Source organism: Arachis hypogaea, chromosome 13 (genome assembly GCF_003086295.3).
Source record: "Arachis hypogaea cultivar Tifrunner chromosome 13, arahy.Tifrunner.gnm2.J5K5, whole genome shotgun sequence".
Taxonomy (NCBI): Eukaryota; Viridiplantae; Streptophyta; class Magnoliopsida; order Fabales; family Fabaceae; genus Arachis; species Arachis hypogaea.
Genome location: NC_092048.1, coordinates 55,250,075 through 55,272,287, shown reverse-complemented (window position 1 = coordinate 55,272,287; position 22,213 = coordinate 55,250,075). Strand labels below are relative to the sequence as shown.

The 22,213-nt window shown below is 36.7% G+C and overlaps 1 long non-coding RNA gene across 1 annotated transcript; it reads left to right on the top strand.

The window, feature by feature from the left end:
* The first annotated feature begins 3,780 nt into the window (after positions 1-3,780).
* Positions 3,781-5,258, top strand: LOC140178159 (uncharacterized). Its single transcript, XR_011870402.1, has 3 exons — positions 3,781-4,174; positions 4,599-4,700; positions 5,064-5,258. It is a non-coding gene; the product is annotated as an uncharacterized lncRNA (long non-coding RNA).
* Positions 5,259-22,213: the final 16,955 nt, after the last annotated feature.

The window sequence follows — 22,213 nt, the reverse complement described above, 5'->3', positions numbered from 1 at the left end:
ATCACCTCATTTATCATTATCCAATCAAGTTCACATAATCATTATCAGCCATAAATCATAATTTAACATAGTCATCAAGCTCATTACATAAACAACACTTCTGCCACCCTTATCATTCACTTTACCTCTTTCTTCACCAGCAAGTTATCTTCCTCGTAGTCCTAACCATACTCCGCTATCCATAATTCATCATTTAGGCTTTAAACAGAGTTTTCAGGCGTTCAAAAAAAACCATATCTTTTTTCACAAAATTCATTTTTCAACTATTCTTGAACCATTGGAAACATTGATAAATAAATTTTCATACAAATATAGTTTTGCTGATTTTTCAATTCCGAGGACACAGTTACAATCCGTCGAAGTTGGTCAAAAACCGATTTTTACCAAAAAAAATAGAATTTACCAAATTACCAAAGATTCGCAAGTCTTATCGATATCAACTCAACATAATGACCTCTAACCAATCCAAATTACTCATTCACCATCATTTATACTCAAACCTATGCAATTCACACATTCCAACCCTAAATCATTCAAATTCAGAACTCAAATCTCAATTTCAACCTCAAACCATTAATTTCACAATTCAACCTCAATTTCAACCTCAAACCAACAATTTCACAATTCAACCTCAATCATAACCATTTAAAAACTTACCGAGTTTACCTTCACGGCCTCTGACCCAATTCCACGACCTTCGGTCTAATATTTATCAATTCAATACAAATTCATATATGCATAATCATTATCCAATATCAATTTCATTCATACATTCGCTATACATACTAATACATTCAATTAAACCATTCAAACTTAATCCTAGGGGCATCTAACCTAGGAATTCTTATCACACCACACGGTATTTAAATAAAACTTAAACTGTATCTTTAATGATGGTAGTTCACACCCAACACTTGAATTTTCTACTCCAAGGCTCACCCCAAAAGTTTCACAAGCAAATTTTAGTCCCCAAAGTGTGCCAAATTCACTCAATAACACTAACATAACCAATTTCACATATACATTAATCTAGAGTTCATGAGATTTGATAAATCACAAGAGTTTGGAGATTTCTTACCTTAACCTATGGAATTTATTAATAAAATTCATCAATAACTTATACTAGAGCACCCCTAAATAACCAAAATACAATATTTCTTAATACCGATAACTTATTTTCGAATTTGCTATGTATTGCAAAAATGGGGTAGGTAAAGTTGAGGTTCTTACCAATCTATTCAAATAGAATTGTAGAGGATGACGACGGCTCTGCGTGGCCATAAACAGTGTGGTGATTGGAGCTCTATAGAGGAAGTTATGGTGGTTTGAAGAATTTGGAGTTAGGATTTTCTCTCAATCCCTCTCTTCTCTTACAGCTGCACACTTTCAATAATGAGGGTTGTATTATTCTGAAATGGCTTTAACAAGGCTATTTATATGTTGGGCTTGAGCCTAACTTGGACACGGTTCAATCGGTTTAGCCCGTTGACCCAATTTTGGGTCAAAACCTTTAAAATTAGTGTTTTAATTCACGTTTTAATTATTTTCACTTTTCCAAATTAAAATTTAATTTTTTACCCTATTTACTCACAATTAATTTTCTCAATCGTAGTACCGGACAAACTTAAGCGGGTACTGCCGGCTAAAATGCCACTTCACATTTTTATGCCAAAAATTATGTTTTCTAACTCGAAAAAATTTTTCGAATTCAAATATCACCTTTAAATTTTCAAATTATGATTCTAAATTTTTCCACCTCTGTTAGCTCCTATTTAATTTTTGTTTAATAGGGATTTTACATTTTTTCTCTAGAATTCAAGGTCCTAAACTCTAAAAAAAAATGAGTGTGTATGTTGTAGTGTAGCCCCTTTTCTAAGTTTTGGCTTCAAAATATCATCTCCCACAGCTGTTGAGGGCCCTTGAAAAGCCCAAAACGTAAATACACATGCTTCATTAATCAAGGCCTGTGATCCAACCTCGTGTACGCGAGATTCTCGTTCATGTGAGAAAATGTTGTTTGCACGAGATTTTTGTATGGGTGAGAAAATCTTACGCGAGATTTTCGTATGTGCAAGACAATCTCATTTAAGCAAGCTGCCAGACAGCTTCTCTTCCGAATTACTTCTCAAATTCACTTTTTCGCTCCATTCTTTTCGATTCTTTGAGCCCATTGATTTATCTTAATCTTAAAATACTTAAAAAAAATTTCATCACGGCATCGAATGGTATAAAAAGAGATTAAGAAACTAATAATTAGGAGCAAAAAATTTATATTTTCACACACAAGTTTATCAAAAGCAAGATTTGAAAAATTCAATTAATTAAGTTAAAATTAAGTAAATTAGTTGATAAATTCTATAATTTTTAACACAATTTAGAATAATAAAATAGAATTTGATGGATATTAAAATGAAGACTTGCTAAAGATTCCTTCAGGCTAGGACCTGTAGTTCGACATGTAAACTAGAGTAGGGTAAAGGTACTTATTCTTTGAGAGACTGTGAAATCCTGAAAAAATGTTTAATCAAATTATGTACCTTGAATTTATATATAGTAAAAAATTAGTATTGTTTAGTTTTCTAGTTTCATCATATTTCAAATTGAGTTTTAATGATTAATAAACTCAATATAATTTAATAATTTCATTAATTTTTATCTAACGTTTACTTAATTGTTTAAATGTATTAAGAAATTTTTTTTAAGTAATATAAGCAAATTAGGTGATTTCTGAATCTGAAAAAAAGTGTTAAACAACCTCCTAATTTGAATCTAAGTAATTTGTCCATCTCAAAAATACAATTTCAAGTGATAGATTACGAGTTAATACTCAAAATGACCTCTGAAATTTGACTACCAACTCAATTTAACTTTATAATTTTCAATTGACCCAATTTATACCCTGAAATTTTAAGATGTGGCTCAGATTGGCCCTTTCGTTCAACTTCATCACCGGAGTGATGACGTAGCATCCAAACCTCACCACATGCCTCTCCTTCTTCCTCTTACCATCGCCATCACCACCTCCCCTCTATCAACACACTCTCTCTCCAAACAAACAACAACATTCACAACCTACCAACACCCACACATTTCCACCGCCATAACTTTGAAGAGCATAATAACTACACTCACCATTCTTTCATAACTGCAAACAGCAAACCAATGAATGTGACATCGTTAGGGACACCACCATGAACCACCATTTGTGAAAAGAGTTGCAATGCTTGCTTACTGTGACCATTCATTGCGATGCCACAAATAATGGCACCCCAAGAAATAACATCCTTATGCACAATCATGTTGAAAATCTTGAACCCCATTTTCATGTAACCACACTTAGCATACATGTTAAGCAATGTATTTTCAATGTTACCATCAATTTCAAGGTCACACCACTCATTGTCCCAAATTTGAAACACCCTCAGAAGCACCCTCACCCATTGTACCCATCTTTGTGTTTCTATTAAGAGGAATTTAAAGTGTGGTGTTGTGTTTTTTTTTTTCTTTTTCTATTTATATTTCTCTTCAATTTGTTAATGTTAGTGATTGTTAATCAAGGTTCTGAAAATCAGTTCCAACCGGCTGGTCAAACCGGTCGAAATGTGAACCGTTGAAAAAAGCGGTTCGAGCAATAGACAAATTGCATATTTCAGAAACCGCTATCGAACTGCTGAATCGGTCGGTCGAACCGAACCGTGACCCGACCGGTTTTTAGAGAAGGCAACTAAACATTGCCGTTTCAATCACCAGCAATCCCATACTCTTACTCCATCGCGCAGCCAAGCCCTAATCGAGCTCCTCTCAGTCTCGCACACACACTCAGTCAGTGGGAGGGCTCCTCAATCTCATCGAGCTCACCTCCGTCTAGCCACCGTCTCATGCCGCCGTCGTCGTCGTTCCTTCGAACAGCCACCGCTCGTGCTCGCTCACTTCCCCTCCATCGCACAGCTGCCAGTGCAACCTTTGAAGCCTCCATCGCGCAACCTTCGAAGCCTCAATCGCGCATCAGCCATCGCGACCTTCGAAGCCACCGTCTGCTCCACCACTCTTGCATGCTCTGTCTCCCTTGGTGTCTCTCGGTGTCTCTGTCTCCCTTGGTCATTCGGTGTCTCTATCTCTGTCTCTCGGTGTCTCTGTCCCCTTCCGCAACCACTATCTCTTGCGTGTTCTCTAGGTAATTTTTTTATTAACTATGAATTTATGATTGAATAATTGCTTGATTCTGTGAAGTTCTGTGAACTCTGATATACTGATATCTGATATGTGGTTTACTGATATAGTGAAGTTTTGTGAACTCTGATTCAAGTCATTCAATTGTGAACTGATATGGTGATATAGTGATTGAATAATTATTTTTCTGTGAACTGTGAAGTGTGAACTAATATAGTGATTGAATAATTGATTGAATAATTGTTTGCCTGTTTCAACTAATGTTTCAACTGAATAATTGAAATTGAAATTCTGCAACTAATTGATAGATAGGTTTTGTTTGTTTATTTCTCTTGAATTGAAATTGAAATTCCGCAACTAATTTTCTGATTTGAGTAAGAGTCAGCTTTTTCTACTGTTTAACTTCATGTTGTTTTATGGGAGTACAGCTTGATGGAGCTGTTAAGGAAGCTTTTGATGTGGCCTACAACAATATATATGCATTCCATGCTGCTCAGAAGACACCTGAGAGAATTGTTGAGAACATGAAAGTATGTATGCCATTCCAATTCTTATTCTTACTTTGGATCATCCATGTTTTATTAAGTCAATTTTTTTAAATAGTTGAAAATAAATTATTTAAAGATATGTTAAGTGGTGTCCTTTTATGACAATTGTTACTTGTAACTTTGTTTAGAAAAGACTAGATATTCCTAGAAAGATTAAATGCAAAATACAAAATACGTGGAAGATTTATTTTGGTTCTAGTCAGATGTGCATTACTGCCCCTGATTTGTGGATTTTCACCATTATGTTTGTGCCAAGTCCTTTGATTTTGTAATTATATTTATGTGTTTGTTCATTCTTGTGGTGTTACACCAATATTTTTGTTTTGATTCTTCTGAAAATACCAGGGAGTTCAATGCAAGCGAGTTGCAAGAAGTATTAATTCTGAGGGTCTTTATGTTTCAGGAGGAACTGCTGTATTACCATCAACAACTTTAATGCTTTCTATTGTAAGTGAAATTTTTTATCAAACTTGAATCAGTTGGATGTTGGCATGTTTATGTTTGATTGGTTGTTTTTGTTATTTGACTTTTGAGTTTGTATTTGAATGAGATCATAATATTCTAGTTTATGTAGTACTTTTAATTTGGATGATATTTTAAGATTTATATTAGAATATATATATGTTTCAATGTGTTTATTTATATTTTATTTATTATTTTATTATAAAACAGTTTTTTCGGTTCAATTACGGTCGAACCGGTTGAACCTATAAACCAGTAAACCAGTAGTTAGAGCGGTTCGATGACCAGTTCGATTTTCAGAACCTTGTTGTTAATGTTGTTCGTTGGAGAGGGAGGACGTTGGTAGAGGGAAGATGGCGATGGTGATGGTGAGAAAGAGAAGGATCAGATAATAGAAAGACCCTTCATAAATGGTAGTAGAAATGTGTGGATGTTGGTGGATTGTGAATGTTATTGTTTGTTGGGAGGGAGGATGTTGGTAGAGGAGAGGTGGTGATGGCGATGGTAAGTGAAAGAAGTAGAGGCATGTGGTGAGGTTTGAGTGCCAAGTCATCACTCTAGTGATGGAGTTAGATGGAAGGGCCAATTTAAGCCACGCCTTAAAATTTCAGGGTATAAATTGGGTCAATTAAAAATTAGATGATCAAATGAGTCAGTAGTTAAATTTCAAGAGTCATTTTGAGTATTACCTCGATAGACTACCTCAAAAAGATCGTCGATATTTCGTAAGTGATAAAAAGCTTAAGGCGTGAAAATGCTTATCTTAGAAAGTCATTAAGTGAAATTTGCATATTGACTAACAATTCAAAATGAGTTGTCCAACAAGTTAGACAATTTTTCAAAAAAAAAAAACTTTTTTCTTACCATATGCAAAAAACAATATGAAGCTACCTTAAAAGTTAATGATTTAGATGCAAATAAAAATCACTATTCACTTATGCACATTTTAAGAAAAAATGATACAATGGCAAAAGAGAGTTTTCAATGGATATTTAATTCACTTAGTGCTATAAATTCTAAAGGAATAGATAAAGAGAGAACGTTGAAAAGAATTGTTGTAAAACTTTTCTAAACTTTCTTTTTGCCTTTTTATTCTTCTGTAATTTCTTTATTAGAAAAGACTTTAAATTTGTAATCTAAATATTTTATCTTTTCATATCTTAAACCAAATTACACTACTATAAATTTGAGAATAGTTTGTGCTCATTTGGAAACATCTTTGAATTAACTCAGAACCATGATATGTTTTCAAACTGAGGTGTTAAGATTATGACTTTATCAAAGTTTCTATGTAAATATTATGAGTCTTTGCACTTCACATATTTTTTATGTAAACTGATCTAATAGTGATTTCTTTAACAAACTTAACAATTCTTTTCTAAACAATACTGCTATACGTACAAATATTTTTAGTAAATAAGTCCAATCAAGTTGGTCAAAACCCAACAAAAATCACTCATATAACGTGTGCATGAAACAAACACTTCTTCTTTTTTGGGTGTTTCCACCTTATTCTCCTCCCCATTCTTCTTCTGTTCCAACTGCTATTTTTGTGATTTTTTTATAATTATTTCTTCTTTCTAGTATTATTATAATATTTTTTATTTTTTTATTATTTGTTTGATTTTTTTCTTTTTTTCCTTATTTTTATTCTTCTTGAGAAGGTGAAACAAGAAGAAGAATGAGAGCGAATGAAACAAGAAGGAGAAAAAAAAGAAGAAGAAGAAAAAAAAAAGACAAAGTAGTTTAAGAAAAATATAAAATAATAAAAGCACAAAAAATTTTTGTTTAAAAACACTGATATTTTAGTTATAAAGCACATAAATTATTTTGAATTGTACATATTTTTTAGTTGAATAATAATGAAAATAAAGCATAGAAATTTTTGTTGCAAAATATCAATATTTTAGTTAAAAAGAATAAAAATTATTTTAAATAGTACAAATTTTTTAGTTGAATATAAATAGAGACAATAACATATTCTTGCTAAGAAGTAATTGAAATGAATAAGAACTTGAATAAGAAATTGAATGAAAAAAGAAACACTAACATTTATATAGGAAAAAATAGGATGAATAATTGCTCGTGTGATATATATATATATATATATAGACACAGGGAGAGAGAGAGAGAAAGATATGAATCACAGCTCATATATATATATATATAAAAGATGTCCCGTACCATATATATATATATAGACACAGGGTCACAGGGAGAGAGAGAGAAAGATATGAATCACAGCTCATATATATATATATATATAAGATGTCTCTGGTACGGGTTAAGAGATGGATTGAGAACTTGCGGGTTGAGGCAGATGCCGGATCACTTGACTGGAGCAATGGGGGGGAGGTACCTGCAAAGACACTCCGACACTCAAGTCAGAATGGATCTGAGAGGTATAAGGTATGAGGAATGAATGAATACCTGGAGGAACCTGGGTCCTCTATTTATAAGTGATGGTGAATATCTTATCTTATCTTATTTGGCTAAGATAAGGGAGACGTTTGAATTATCTTATCTTATCTTACTTGACTAAGATAAGGGAGACGTTTGAATTCGAAAGTTGGTTAGGAGCTCTAGTGGGCCGGTTCCGGGCCTTCTGGAAGGGCGAATCGGGTCGGACCTGGGTAATCAGATTCGGGGACCATTCCGGGTATAGAATTCGTGGGCTGGATCCGTAACAGTTGCCCCCGGAGCGAGAGAGTGAGGGTGCTCAGTCTCATCGCTGGACAAACCTTTTCCTTGCCGTTGTGGTTTGGTAAGGAGATCGTTGTTTGGTTTTTCCAGTCGAAGTCGATGATTTGGGGAGTTCCTGGCCATTTCATGGTCAGGCGAGGAGCGCATTGTTTGGGCGTTTCATCACATGCCAGGTTTGATGACCGTAACAGTTGCCCCCGGAGCATGAGAGTATGCTTTCTTGGTCTCAATGCTAAGTCGTTGGAGAGTCCGATCCTCTGTAGTTCGGGAGACTGTGAGGGGCCTGAAAAAGGCATGACGTCATCCTGCACCAATTGGTAGGATGTTGGTCAGTCTGGCTTTCTGCGAGTTGGAAGACCGTCCTCATGCTTGTTTTGTGTGGCCTTTTTTTTGGGCTGTTATTGTGAACTTATTTTAGACCTCTTGGTGGGACGATTTTGTTTATTTAGCTTATTTGGATTTCTATTTTGTTGGCTTTTCGGGTGATCGATTCATGAGTCACTATTTTTGTTATTTGGATATCCGTTATGTTGGTCTCAGGGTGATCGATCCCCGGGCTACCATTTTTTATTTGGATACCTATTTTGTTATTTGGATATCCGTTTTGTTGGCCTAGGGGTGATCGATTCCCGAGTAGTGGTGTACTTATTTGGATATTCGTTCTGTTATTTGGATATTTGTTTTATTGGCCTCGGGGTGATCGATCCCCGGGCCGCCATTTTTTGTTATTTGGATACCCGTTTTGTTATTTAGAAATCCGTTTTGGTTGGCCTAGGGGTGATCGATTCCCAGGTAACCGTTTACTTATTTGGATATCCATTTTATTATTTGGATATCCGTTTTGTTGGCCTCGGGGTGATCGATCCCTGGGTAGCCGTTTACTTATTTAGATATCTGTTCTGTTATTTGGATATCCGTTCTGTTGGCCTCGGGGTGATCGATCCCTAGGTAGCCGTTTACTTATTTGGATATTCGTTCTGTTATTTGGATATCCGTTCTATTGGCCTCGGGGTGATCGATCCCCGGGCCGCCATTTTTTGTTATTTGGATATCCGTTTTGTTGGCCTAGGGGTGATCGATTCCTGGGTAGCCGTTTACTTATTTGGATATCCGTTCTGTTATTTGGATATCCGTTCTGTTGGCCTCGGGGTGATCGATCCCCGGGCTGCCATTTTTTGTTATTTGGATACCCGTTTTGTTATTTGGATATCCGTTTTGTCGGCCTAGGGGTGATCGATCCTTGGGTAGCTGTTTACTTATTTGGATATCTGTTCTGTTATTTGGATATCCATTCTGTTGGCCTCGGGGTGATCGATCCCCGGGTGTAGCCGTGTTTGGTTCATGTCGTCAGACGGGGCAATGCTTTTGAAATAATGAATTTCATTTGTGGTTTGGGCCTCGTTAAAACCTTCCGATGTGGGTAGGAAAGAGTGCCCAGTAAAAAAATATACAATTGAATAACTTAAGCAATAAATGAAAGTGAAGAAGGCAAAATATAAAAGGTAAAGAGATAGTCTTAAACGACCTTATTCTTGTTGCTTTGGAAGGATGTTTCTTCATATAGTAGCGCCGTAAGTTGGTGGAATTTCAGGATCTTGGAAGCTTGGTCCCATCTAGTCTTTTGAGCCTGCAGGCTCCTTTCTGATTACCGTCTTGATTTGGTAAGGACCCTCCTTGTTGGGCGTGAGCTTCCCTTTTCCGGGAGTGGGTAGACCGATGTTGTTTTGTCGTAAGACGAGGTCTCCTGGTCCGAAGTCTTGTCGTACCATGCTGTCGGCTTATTCTCTATTTTAGGGCTAGCTCCCGTAGGTGTGCTATACTCCTGACCTTGTCTGCAAGGCCCTACTTTGCTTCTTTGTCGTTTCCTCCCATGGTTCTACGTGGACTTTGGTGTGCATCGAGGTCGGAAAGGAAAATGCCTGCCGCGTCTCGGGATCTCTTGCGTAGGGCTAGGCTAGTGTTGTCGTATTCTACCGCGGTTTCCCGGTCTCCGTGGATGGTTCTGACGGAGCCATCTTCTGCCGTGAACTTCATTAGAAGGTATTTGGTAAAGATGACGGCGGAGAAGTCGTTGATTGTATTTCTTCCGAGGATGACGTTATAAGCGGTGGAGTTCTTGAGGACCACAAACTCGGACAGGATTGTCTTCCTCTGGCTTCCCGTCCCTATGGTAAGGGAAAGAATGATGGAACCGTCTGGCTTGAGGAAGTTGTCTCCGAGTCCTGTTACTCCGTTGCGGTGTGTCTGGAGGTTGTCGTTGCGGAGTCCGAGCTTGTCGAAAGCTCTTCTGAAGAGGATGTTGAAATCTGTTCCCGTATCCACCAGTATTCTTCTTACTAGCCCGGTTCCAATCTTTGCCGAGATGACGAAGGGGGCGTCTTCTGCCGAGGTGCCATGCTGGCAATCCTCGGGGGAGAATGTTATCGCTCTATTGGTGGTGGCGTTTGGGGTTTGGTCTCTGACTGCCAAGATCTTGAGATCCTTCTTCAGTGCTGATTTTGATTTCCCTGGGGTGTCTTTCCCTGTGATGACGTTTACGATAATGGTCGGATCTATTTCAGGGCTTTCCCTAGAGGCTTGTCTCTGTGTCCTCGGGTTACGTCCTTTTTCTGGTGATCTGTCTTTTTCCGCGCGTCTTGGTTCCCTGATGACTTTGGCATACTCGAGGAGTTTGCCATCTCGTATGGCTTGCTCGAGGGCGTCTTTTAGGTCAAAACAATCTTGTGTCCTGTGTCCGTATCCTCGGTGGTAGTCGCAGTACAGGGTCTTGTTGCCGCCCGTTCTTTCCTTGAGTTGTCGGGCCCTCGGGAGAATACCTCGATCGGCTATTTGGTGGTATATCTCGGTGATCGGGGCCGTTAGAGGTGTGTAGTTAAAGAATTTTTCGATTCTGGGGGGTTGGTTTACGTTTGCTGGTTTGGGATGTTCTTTATGGTTTTCTCTTGGTGGAGGGTTATGTCGAGGTGTCGTGCTGCCGTTTATTGGCAGCTACGACTTGGCTTACTTCCTCGTCGTTTATGTACTCCTTTGCAACGCTCTGGATCTCGTGCATGGTCCACACCGGTCTGGTAGTGAGGTGTTTCTGGAAGTCTTCATTCATGAGCCCGTTAGTTAGGCAAAGGATTGCGACTAAGTCCGTGAGTCCGTCGACCGTTAAATATTCATCGTTGAAGCGATCGAGGTATTTCTCGTGGACTCGTCTTGTCTCTGGGTGACTCCCAATAAGCTGATGGGGTGTTTAGCTTTGGTGATTCTGGTGGTGAATTGGGCCATGAACTTCCGTGAGATATCGTGGAAGCCAGTTATGGATCCGTTGGGGAGGGCGTTGAACCATTTAATCGCTGGCCCGGCTAGGGTTACCGGGAAGGCCCTACCTCAGACCGCATCAGCGGCCCCTTCCAGGTTCATCCTGGCCTTGAAGGCCGTTAGGTGCTCCTGGGGGTCCTTGGTTCCGTCGTACTTCATATCCGTAGGTTTGTCGAAGCCTTTAGGGAGTTTTGCTTTTAGGATTCTTTCAGTGAAGGGAGTGGCTCCCATTATCACGTGGTCACTTCTTGTGTGTTTGGCCTCTCGATGTCATCGGTCGTCGTCTGTGTCATATTGATGAGCCGGATTACGTGAGACGCTGTGATCATACCTTTCGCCATGTCGTCGTTCAGGCATCCTGTCGTGTCCGTGGTCACGGGAGATGCTGCGATTGTATCTCTTGGCATTTCGCCGTTCTGGCAATCCGCCGTGCCTGGTTTCATGGCGAGATCTTGATCTGGAGGTTGCGTGACTTCCGTTTTCGGCGTTGTGCTTTTCTTTGGGTGTAACTCGGCCTTTGAGGTCTTGCACCCTGAGGCACAGCTCTTGGATTATCTGGACCGCATTTTCTCCTAGGCCGTCGGGTGGCCGGGCTTCAGTGGGAGGACGGTTGTCCTCTCTTGGTTGTTGCTGGGTTGGGGTTGGTTGGTGATGTGCCGTGCTTATTATCCTCCCGTGGGTGGGAGGAGTGTTATCTTGGAGTTCGGGAGTTGGGGTGTTACGTGGAAGATTGCTCCTCGAGGTTCTCCGTCATGCCGCCACGATTTGGCTGTCCCCCGCATCTGTGCAAGAACCTTGAGAACTTCCTTGATCTCTTGGCTCCTGAGAGGTCTGAGCTTGGCCACGGTGGTAGCGTTTAAGGAGGTCGTTCATGATGAGCTTCCTTATGAATTTTCAGTAAAGTCCGAAGGGGGATCATTGCGACAAAGTTGTCATAGGTGAGGCGGCGGATGGCAGAGGTTTGGAACCTGGTGTTGAAGGAGGTGACCTCGTGGGTTTGGAGGAAGAGCTTGAAGAGTTCAAAAGAAGAAGCAACCACGGTGGGCATGGAGCCAAAATAGAGGGAGAAGATGGGGCCATGGCGCTTGGAGAGACAGGTGAGGGAGTGGTGAATGAGAGGGTCCAAGAGGTGGAGGTGTCCCACTAAAGGGAGGCGAGACTTTGGGCTCGGAGGATTTGGAATTTCACCATTGGAGTAGGGCAAGGGTGCATAAAGAGTGTTATCACTAAGAAGGTGATTGCAAGTCGAAGAAACATTGTTCCTTTGGAATTTCGCCGTTGGAGTAGGGCGAAGGTGTGTTATCACTGCAAAGGTGATGCAAGTTAAGGAAACATTATTCCTTTGGGATTTCGCCATTGGGGTAGGGCAAATGTGTGTTATCATTGCAAAGGTGATGCAAGTTAAGGAAACATTATTCCTTTTTGCTCTCAGTTACACGCAAGAAATCTGAGTTTGATGATTGCTCTTCTGGGTTATCCGCCATGCCGCCACAACGTTGCAAAGTCCCCACAGACGGCGCCAATGTACAAGATGTCTCTGGTACGGGTTGAGAGATGGATCGAGAACTTGCGGGTTGAGGCAGATGCCGGATCACTTGATTGGAGCAATGGGGGGAGGTACCTGCAAAGACACTCTGGTGCGCGGAAATCGTGACAGTTCATTCCTTGGTAACGGCGCTGAAAACTTAATACGCACGTTCATAATCTTAGTTCTTTGTCACAACTTCGCACAACTAACCAGCAAGTGCACTGGGTCGTCCAAGTAATAAACCTTACGTGAGTAAAGGGTCGATTCCACGGAGATTGTCGGCTTGAAGCAAGCTATGGTCACCTTGTAAATCTCAGTCAGGCGGATTCAATTGATTATGGAGATTTAATAGTTAAAAGATAAATAAAACGTAAAATAAAGATAGAGATACTTATGTAATTCATTGGTGAGAATTTCAGATAAGCGTATAGAGATGCGTTCGTTCCTCCTGAACCTCTGCTTTCCTGCTGTCTTCATCCAATCATTCATACTCCTTTCTATGGCAAGCTGTATGTTAGGCATCACCGTTGTCAATGGCTACATCCTGTCCTCTCAGTGAAAATGGTCCAATGCGCTGTCACTGCATGGCTAATCATCTGTCGGTTCTCGATCATACTGGAATATGATCCATTGATCCTTTTGCGTCTGTCACTACGCCCAGCACTCGCGAGTTTGAAGCCCGTCGCAGCCATCCCTTCCCAGATCCTACTCGGAATACCACAGACAAGGTTTAGACTTTCCGGATCTCAAGAATGGCCGTCCATGGATTCTAACTTATACCACGAAGACTCTGATTAAGGAATCTCAGAGATATTCATTCAATCTAAGGTAGAACGGAAGTGGTTGTCAGGCACGCGTTCATAGGTTGGGAATGATGATGACTGTCACGATCATCACATTCATATTAAAGTGCGAATGAATATCTTAGAATCGGAATAAGCTTGAATTGAATAGAAAAACAATAGTACTTTGTATTAATTCATAAGGAACAGCAGAGCTCCACACCTTAATCTATAGTGTGTAGAAACTCTACCGTTGAAAATACATAAGAACAAGGTCCAGGCATGGCCGAATGGCCAGCCTCCCAAGGAGGGTTCAATCATTAAAACATGATCAAAATATGATCCGAAGATGTAAATACAATAGTAAAAAGTCCTATTTATGCTAAACTAGTTACTAGGGTTTACAGAGATAAGTAAATGATGCAGAAATCCACTTCCGGGGCCCACTTGGTGTGTGCTTGGGCTGAGCATTGAGCTTTACACGTGTAGAGGCTTCTCTTGGAGTTGAATGCCAGTTTGTAACCTGTTTTTGGCGTTTAACTCCACTTTGCAACCTGTTTCTGGTGTTTAACTCCAGAATACAGCATGGAACTGGCGTTGAACGCCAGTTTGCGTCGTCTAAACTCGGGCAAAGTATGGACTATTATATATTACTGGAAAGCCCTGGATATCTACTTTCCAACGCAATTGAGAGTGCACCATCTGAAGTTCAGTAGCTCCAGAAAATCCACTTTGAGTGTAGGGAGGTCAGAATCCAACAGCATCTGCAGTCCTTCTTCAACCTCTGAATCTGATTTTTGCTCAAGTCCCTCAATTTCAGCCAGAAATTACCTGAAATCACAGAAAAACACACAAACTCATAGTAAAGTCTAGAAATGTGATTTTTATTTAAAAACTAATAAAAATATACTAAAAACTAACTAAATCATACTGAAAACTATGTAAAAACAATGCCAAAAAGCGTATAAATTATCCGCTCATCACACTCCGACGCTCAAGTCAGAATGGATATGAGAGATATAAGGTGTGAGGAATGAATGAATACCTGGAGGGACCTGGGTCCTCTATTTATAGGTGATGGTGAATATCTTATCTTATCTTATTTGGTTAAGATAAGGGAGACGTTTGAATTATCTTATTTTATCTTACTTGACTAAGATAAGGGAGACGTTTGAATTCGAAAGTTGGTTAGGAGCTCTAGTGGGCCGGTTCCGGACCTTCTGGAATGGCGAAGCGGGTCGGACCCGGGTAACCAGATTCAAGGACCGTTTCGGGTATAGAATTCGTGGGCTGGATCCGTAACAATATATATATATATATAAACAAAAAGAGAGAGAGAGAGAGAGTAGAACAAAGAAGAAAAAGAAGTTGCATGATGATGACGGAAAACAGGAAAAGAAGTGAGCGGACTCAAAGTGAACCAAGTCACACGAAAATTTTAATTTTTATTTTATTTTTCTTCTTCAAAGTTTTGCAAAGTGCATACGTATATAGTTTATTCGTTGATCACTATATGTATTGACAATTTTATCGAGCAAATGTCATTGCAACATCAAACTTTGTTATCGTCTTGTATTATAATTATATTGCTTTAATTACTTTTCTAATTATTATTTTTTTTTCCAAAAATTTTCTTTTACAACATCAAATTCTTTTATTTGTCCAAATTATTAGACTATATACTTCCTTAACATATTTTTTTTTTTTTACAAAAATTCGATCGAACACCCTTCTTATTTCTTGGTTATACAAACCCATTCACACACTCATTCACTCACACAGACAACCTAGCCACTGCTAGAAATCGTATCTGGTGACTGTTTTCGAGGCAAATAGCTTTGACACATGAACAAATGCCTCAACCACATCTAACCCGCCCCATTGCTTTGCAATTTCTTTTCTTTTACTGCAACGATACTTAGCTAATGATTTGCAAACTATGTCTTTTATATCTTTTTTTTTGTACTAAAGCAGGGTTGAAGTCCATGGATTCTAATTTAAAGGCCTCTATACATAATGAGCCTCTTTTAAAGACCAAGGTCCAGCTCGTCCAAAAATATAAGACTAAAGTCCAGCCACTTTTTTCGACAAAAAACAAATATATAGGATGCAAAATAGGCAGATAGTAAAATTGATCATGTGGGATATCACTAAAAAAAGTTATTTATGGCTTCAACTGGTTCAAACTTTGGTGAGTGCATTAAGTATTAAATATGAACTCTTAAGTGTTGTATGAATGTGTTGTAATATTTAGAATTGGAGGTTGTCCAATTCACTTGACAAAAAAAAAAAAATTTAAAGCAATATTACTCAAAGGATTTTATCTCTAACAAAATATTCATTTTCGGATAAATTTGTCCAACAAATCAATTTTTTCAGATATACTAAATATTTTATTCTTGCATAAGAAGTAATTTTATCCATATGAAAATCCATGAAAAATTTTATTTCTCCTACTTCATTTGAAGGTTCTTTTATTATGAAATAAATAAAATGTTTTACAAAATATACAAACATATAATTGGTTCCTTCTTATAGTATATTTAGGGTTGTCAAATGAACCAATCCACCTTATATAGGTTCAATTCTCTTAAATTCACGGATTATATAAGGTATTTTATTTATTTTTTGTTTATTCATGATCTTCACTTTTTAAACTCAGATTATTTATAGCCAACTAGATGGGTTAAACTGACTAATCCTTTTGTTTCTTATTTTTTATTTTATAAAAAATTAGATAAACATACAATTCTAAGATAAAAAATTATTTTTGACAAAAAATTACTTTTTGGTAAAAAAATTTTAAATAAATATTTTTTAACGGGGTATCGGATTCAATCGAATCACAAAAATTATTATAAAAAATAGTATATTTTAAAAATAATTTTATTGGGTTGCCTGTTTATTCGTATAGACTCTGTTTAAGCTGCTATTTTTTTTTGAGATAATCGAATTTAACCTGTTTAACCAAAAATTTAAATAGTTCTGAATTTAAAAGTAAAAATCTGCTCCATTTAAATGTGTAAATAAGTTGCCTCGATGAATTTAACTCATTTTGACAGGCTTATGCATATCTTTATAGCACAAGAAGAATCAAAATTAGGATAAAATATGTTTTTTGTTTTTAATATTTTTAAAAAATTTTAAAATTATCTCTAATGTTTAATTTAATTCAATTTTATTCTTAACATTTAAAATTAGTTTTATTCATCCTTGATGTTAATCTTTTAACAATTAACTATTAATCAACTTTATTATTTTAGTTTTACCCTTATCATCATCATTATCATCACTACTACCACCACTATCATTGTCACCGCCATCACCATTGTTAAGAATTGATTAACTATTTTGTGATGATAAATATAATTAATAATTTTCTATTATAATTAATTTATTACGATGAGCATTATAGAAATCAATAAAAGATGACTAAACTAGTAGCAAGTTGGGATTGTGCATATCAGTAATATTAAGAAGAATATCATTGAAGAGGATATCAAGTCCGGATTGTAAAGCTGTTGCACATTACAATCAAGCTAAATAAGGAAAGAATTCTCATTAAACGATTATATCACTAGAGAGTAAAACGGCTAGCTTGATCAAATAGGAAAAGATTCCAACATTGAAGAAGAAATCAAAGCCCTATATATATGAATAATTCATTTAAAGAAGAAGGCAACCAATTCGAGCATAATCTGATTATATATACAGCCTTTATTATTTGTTATTTGAGTTGTTCTTGTATATATTTTTTTTTGTCTAGATTTAAACTTATATTAAGAGATACAAATAGTAGACAGATAGTACACACAAAATTCAATTTATTCTTTTGATTGAGTATTTGATTTTAAAAGTGTGCTAGATTAGAGTGCACTTGATTTTTCTTTTTTAGATTGGGTTAGTACTTAAAAATTATTAGGTTTGGAATAGTTTAAGTGTGTTACAAAAGTGAGACTTTTGGAATTAGTGATTATAATCTATCTTGATTATAGTAAAAATACCACTGTGATGGTGGAGAGTGGGGTGAACACGGGTAGCGAGTACCTGATTACCCGTTCGAATCCGAACCGAACCAATTAAATTGGTTCTAGAACCAACGGGTAATTGGGTTCAACCTGAACCAAACCAATAGTCTTTATTAGTGATTAGTTTGGGTATCGGTTTTGGGATGCGGAACCCGAACCAACCCGCGAACCCGATCATATATTAATTAAATAAAAAAATAAAAAATATATATATGACTTTTTCATTAGACAAAGATTATTCAATATTAATATGTTTGAATTTTAATGAGTTTAGTTTTTAATGTATTTGGTGTTTAACATGTTTAGATTATTTCTATTGATATTACATGTTTATTGTACTTGTTGAACTTTTAAGATAAAAATTTGATTTTTTTTTATGAATTTCAAAATCATTGGGTACCCAATTACCCGAACCAAACCAATCTGTTCTTAATCAGTTTGGTTTGATTCGAATACATGTATAAAAAAACACAAATCTAAACCAAACCGAACCAATTATATTTTAATCAGTTCGGTTCTAATTTTATCATAAATTCGAACCAAACCAACCCATACTCACCCCTAAATTATATTGTGGTGTTACTCTTCTCTATCCCTATTCTCTGCAACTTCCATTTGTTCTCTATTCTACTACTGCAGAACGAGATAAAATTTAAAATAATCTTCTGAATTCAGCGTACTGCACAATCTATTTTATTAAGCATTAAAAGTGATTTTTTGATTTAACCCCCTTTTCTCAACTTTCTTGAGGACCTTCAACTCTATTTTTTTTCCTCTGTGTCTCCTATCGTAGCTTCTAGTACGCTTTTTCACTGAAAGCATGTTGTGCCAAATGATATTGTTGCCCGTCACAAAATCCAAGACCCTGGGCAGCAACTTTTTGCCTGGTCAGTGACTGTTTCTTTTTTTTCTAAGGTTCTGAAAATCGGACCAGACCAGCCGGTCTGACCGGTTGAACCGCAAACCGGGACTATTACGGTTAGGTTTAACTTATAAAACTGTTAATTTAAAAACCACCTAAAAATTGTTGAATCGGCTGAGAATCGGCCGGTCAGACCGAACTGGAACCCGGCCGGTTTTGCTGAAACGGTGCCTTTTTGGGTTTCAGATAAAAACAACAAAGGAAAGCGTTCAGCGTTCAGTCTCCTCCTCCTCTCAAACTCACTCTCAAACAAAAAATAAAACTCTAGCAGTAGCCTCCACCGCCGCTGCAAGGAAGGAGACACTACCGCCGTCCGTCGCGCCATCGTCGTTCTTGAGCTCTCCAACCTCTGTTCACTCCAACTCCTCTCAACTCTCACTCTCTTAAACAAAGCTATCTTCCCCCAAAAAGAAACCCTAGCTTAAAATTGCTTCCGCCGCCGTCCGTCGTGCCCAGGAGCTTCTGTCCTTGTCTGGTCGTCGTCGTCGTGATCCAAGTCTCCAACTCCTCTCCTCATTCACCAATCACAGCTTCTTTCTCGTTCTCCGCGTCCGTCGTCTAGTCTACCTCTGCTCACCACGTTTCTGCCGCCGTCCATCATCGTGCTTGTCGCCTGGTCACCGTCGTCCGTCGCGCTCAACCACTTTTCTTCATACTCTGCCCAGACTGCTCAGATCGAAGAAGGCAATGGCTTCTCTACTCACTGCCAATGCTTGTTTTTCTTTTTGTTTTTATTTTTCGTTCAGATATTATACTGATTATTGAATTATTGATTGATTATTGAATGTTTAATTGATTATTGATTAGCTTTGCTCAATGCTGTTGTGATATACTCTGCTGGATTTTGTGTTCTGTTATGTTGTGATTCTGTGTTCAATTAAAATTTTGTTTGAGAATTTAGCTTTGCCATGCTTGATAAATTATGCATTTCTTGAAATCTGATTTTGACAATTTGAGTTGTTTATGAAGCATAGTTCACTGTTATTAAGGAGTGTATGAAGCAGATTACTTGCTGTGTTTGAAGCTGTGTATTAACTAAATTAGTTAATTTATACTTAACAAAGGGTACAAAAGATAGTGAAATCACTTAGTAAAATTAAGTTCTGTTCGTTATCGAAAATATATATCTAGTATATCAATTGAGATTAGTTTTGTTAAAAAGGAGTCTTGGGATGAGTCTTGAACATATATGTGCAAACTCAATAACATTGTTACTATATTGATTTTCTAAATAGCAATTACAGTGTTCTAGCATTCCAACTTCCAAGTTTTCCTTCTTTTTGGTTTTTCATCCTGATTTTTAGTAGACTTTGTTCATGATCATCGACTAAGATCACTTCAGGCCATGTTAAAATTGTGAAACTATTACTTGTTCATTATAATCAGTCTTATGTTTATCTTTATTAATCTTTATTAATTTTTGTGCTAACAATTTTGTTATTCAGAACCTTGCTTTGTCCCTGTTAATTAACATACTTACATACATGATGAAAGACCAAAAACAACTAATTGATTTTTGACTTTGTTATTAGAAAATCACTGCTAATTGGTAGATGAATTGAAACTTAAAAGTGCTATTGGCTAAGCTCAATAAACAGTAACGGGAAAGAGTGCAGTGTGTGATAATTAATGCTTCTAATACTCGGTCCAAAAAATAAAAAATAAACCCATATATAGTATATGTATACAGAATTTAATATCATCTGTAAAGATGAAAAAATAAATGTTATTAGTCTGAAATCCATTAAATTTCTGGTACTTTATCACAAAGTTAATCTGGCTAATCTAAAATTCTTTTTGATTGATGATTTTTTGTGTAGTATTTTAAATTTGGAAGATATTTTAGAATATTTATTTATAATTTATATATTATTTTATTCTAAAACGATTTTTTTTATTGAACCACCGGTTAAACTGATTAGACTAATAAACTAATAAACCAATAATTAAAGCGATTTGATAACCGGGTCGATTTTGAGAACCTTGCTTTTTTCTTCTTTCTGTCCTTCTCTCTCTTTTGTTTCCGATCTCTCCTTCTCTTTTCTTCTTTCGTTTTGTTCTGTCCCTTTTCGTTTGGTTTTATTCTTTTCTTTTAGTTTACACGTGTTGTTTGTGTGTCTTAGAATTAGGAAGTTAGAGTTAAGGGTTAGGGTGAAGAGTGGAGTGAAATTTGGGATTAAAAGAGATTTTGTTAAAAATGAAAAGAATCAAAGATAAAATTAGAAAAAAAAATTGACTAATAATTGACTATCAAAAAATTGACAGCACGAATAAAATTGATAAATCATACTTTATCCTGAAAGTTATCATCCAAAATAAAATATATAAAAAAAATTGTGATTTTAACACCTAATTCATCATATCTACAAATGGCAACATTTCATCATATTATACATAGTACTTACCAAATAGATACCTGTTATGAGTTTTGTGAGCTAATATCTGAAAGAATCTCTTATTAAAAGCTTGAGAATTAAAAGAGTCTTATAGAGTACGATATAATTTTTATGGTGAAGGTTATTCCAAAATCTTGTAACTCATTACCTTAGTGCTTTCATCGAGAACTGACTAACAAAAACGGGCTACTTTGACCGGTTTTGACCAGTAGAAATTTCTAAATGTCAATAAACCGAGTAAAGTATTATTGAGCGAAGTTTTGCAAAGTAGAGCCGTCGGACTGCCAATTCTTAATGGGTATGTTATGCTTTGGGTATCCTATATTGGATAAACACCTAAAAATATTAGAGTCTTCCACCATACCAACTAAATAATAATTCTCTTACGGTATTATAACTCACTATGTTCAAATAATTTTCCTATCTCTCCGACCCCAAACTGATTAATCGCAAGTTTCTGGATAACATGAAGCACAAGGGGGAAAATTGCAAAGATATTCCATACCGATTCGGAATTTTGTCTTAAACACGCACATGATTCCCAGCTCCAACCATTCTGAATTCGGGACAGATGAGACGCCATATTTGTCATATTCACGTGTGCCTTGTATTTATGTGTATGTGTATCTTCTCATTTTCATTAATTAATTAGTCTCAAGATCAGATAGCTTAGCTTCTCTCCGTCTATTTGTAGCATAGTATTGTTAAACGCTGTTAGCGAAGGAACATAACGTAAGAGTAGATATCACTAGCTGACACTACATATGAATTCTGAATGCTGATACCTTCAGAAGTTACAGGATATGTTTATGTCTTCAAGTGCAACTCAATCCAATTGCGTTATACGCTTCAAAATCGTATCTTATATCCATTGACTTTGACCAATAAAACCAATTGTCCCTCTTGTATATATATAAAGAGAAAGTTATTCTAAAGGAGTATTAAAAAAAATTTTAATATTAAAATTATTAAAAATGATTAATTTCTAGAATTTTTAAAAAGAAAGATATTTTTTATATAGAGACAATTATATTTTTAGATTATTTTCTCGTTTATCTTTTTTATAAACATTTTTTCTTTAATTATCTTCCGTATTCAAATTCTTATTAATAATACATCTTCATCTATAATAAAAAGTTGTTATGGAGATCTCTAATTTAGTGTTATAGACGCCTCTGTCTTATTCTCTTTTAGTAGCACCATACTAATTGTAAATAATAGATACCATTTGAAAGATTAAGAGTGGGTGGACTTTCATTCTACAATTCTTACGGAAAGACTTCTTGATAATTACACTAGTTTTGAGAGTCTCTAATCTCTAACTGATGTTGCTAGTGATATCGATGTTGTTGTTAACATGATTCACTC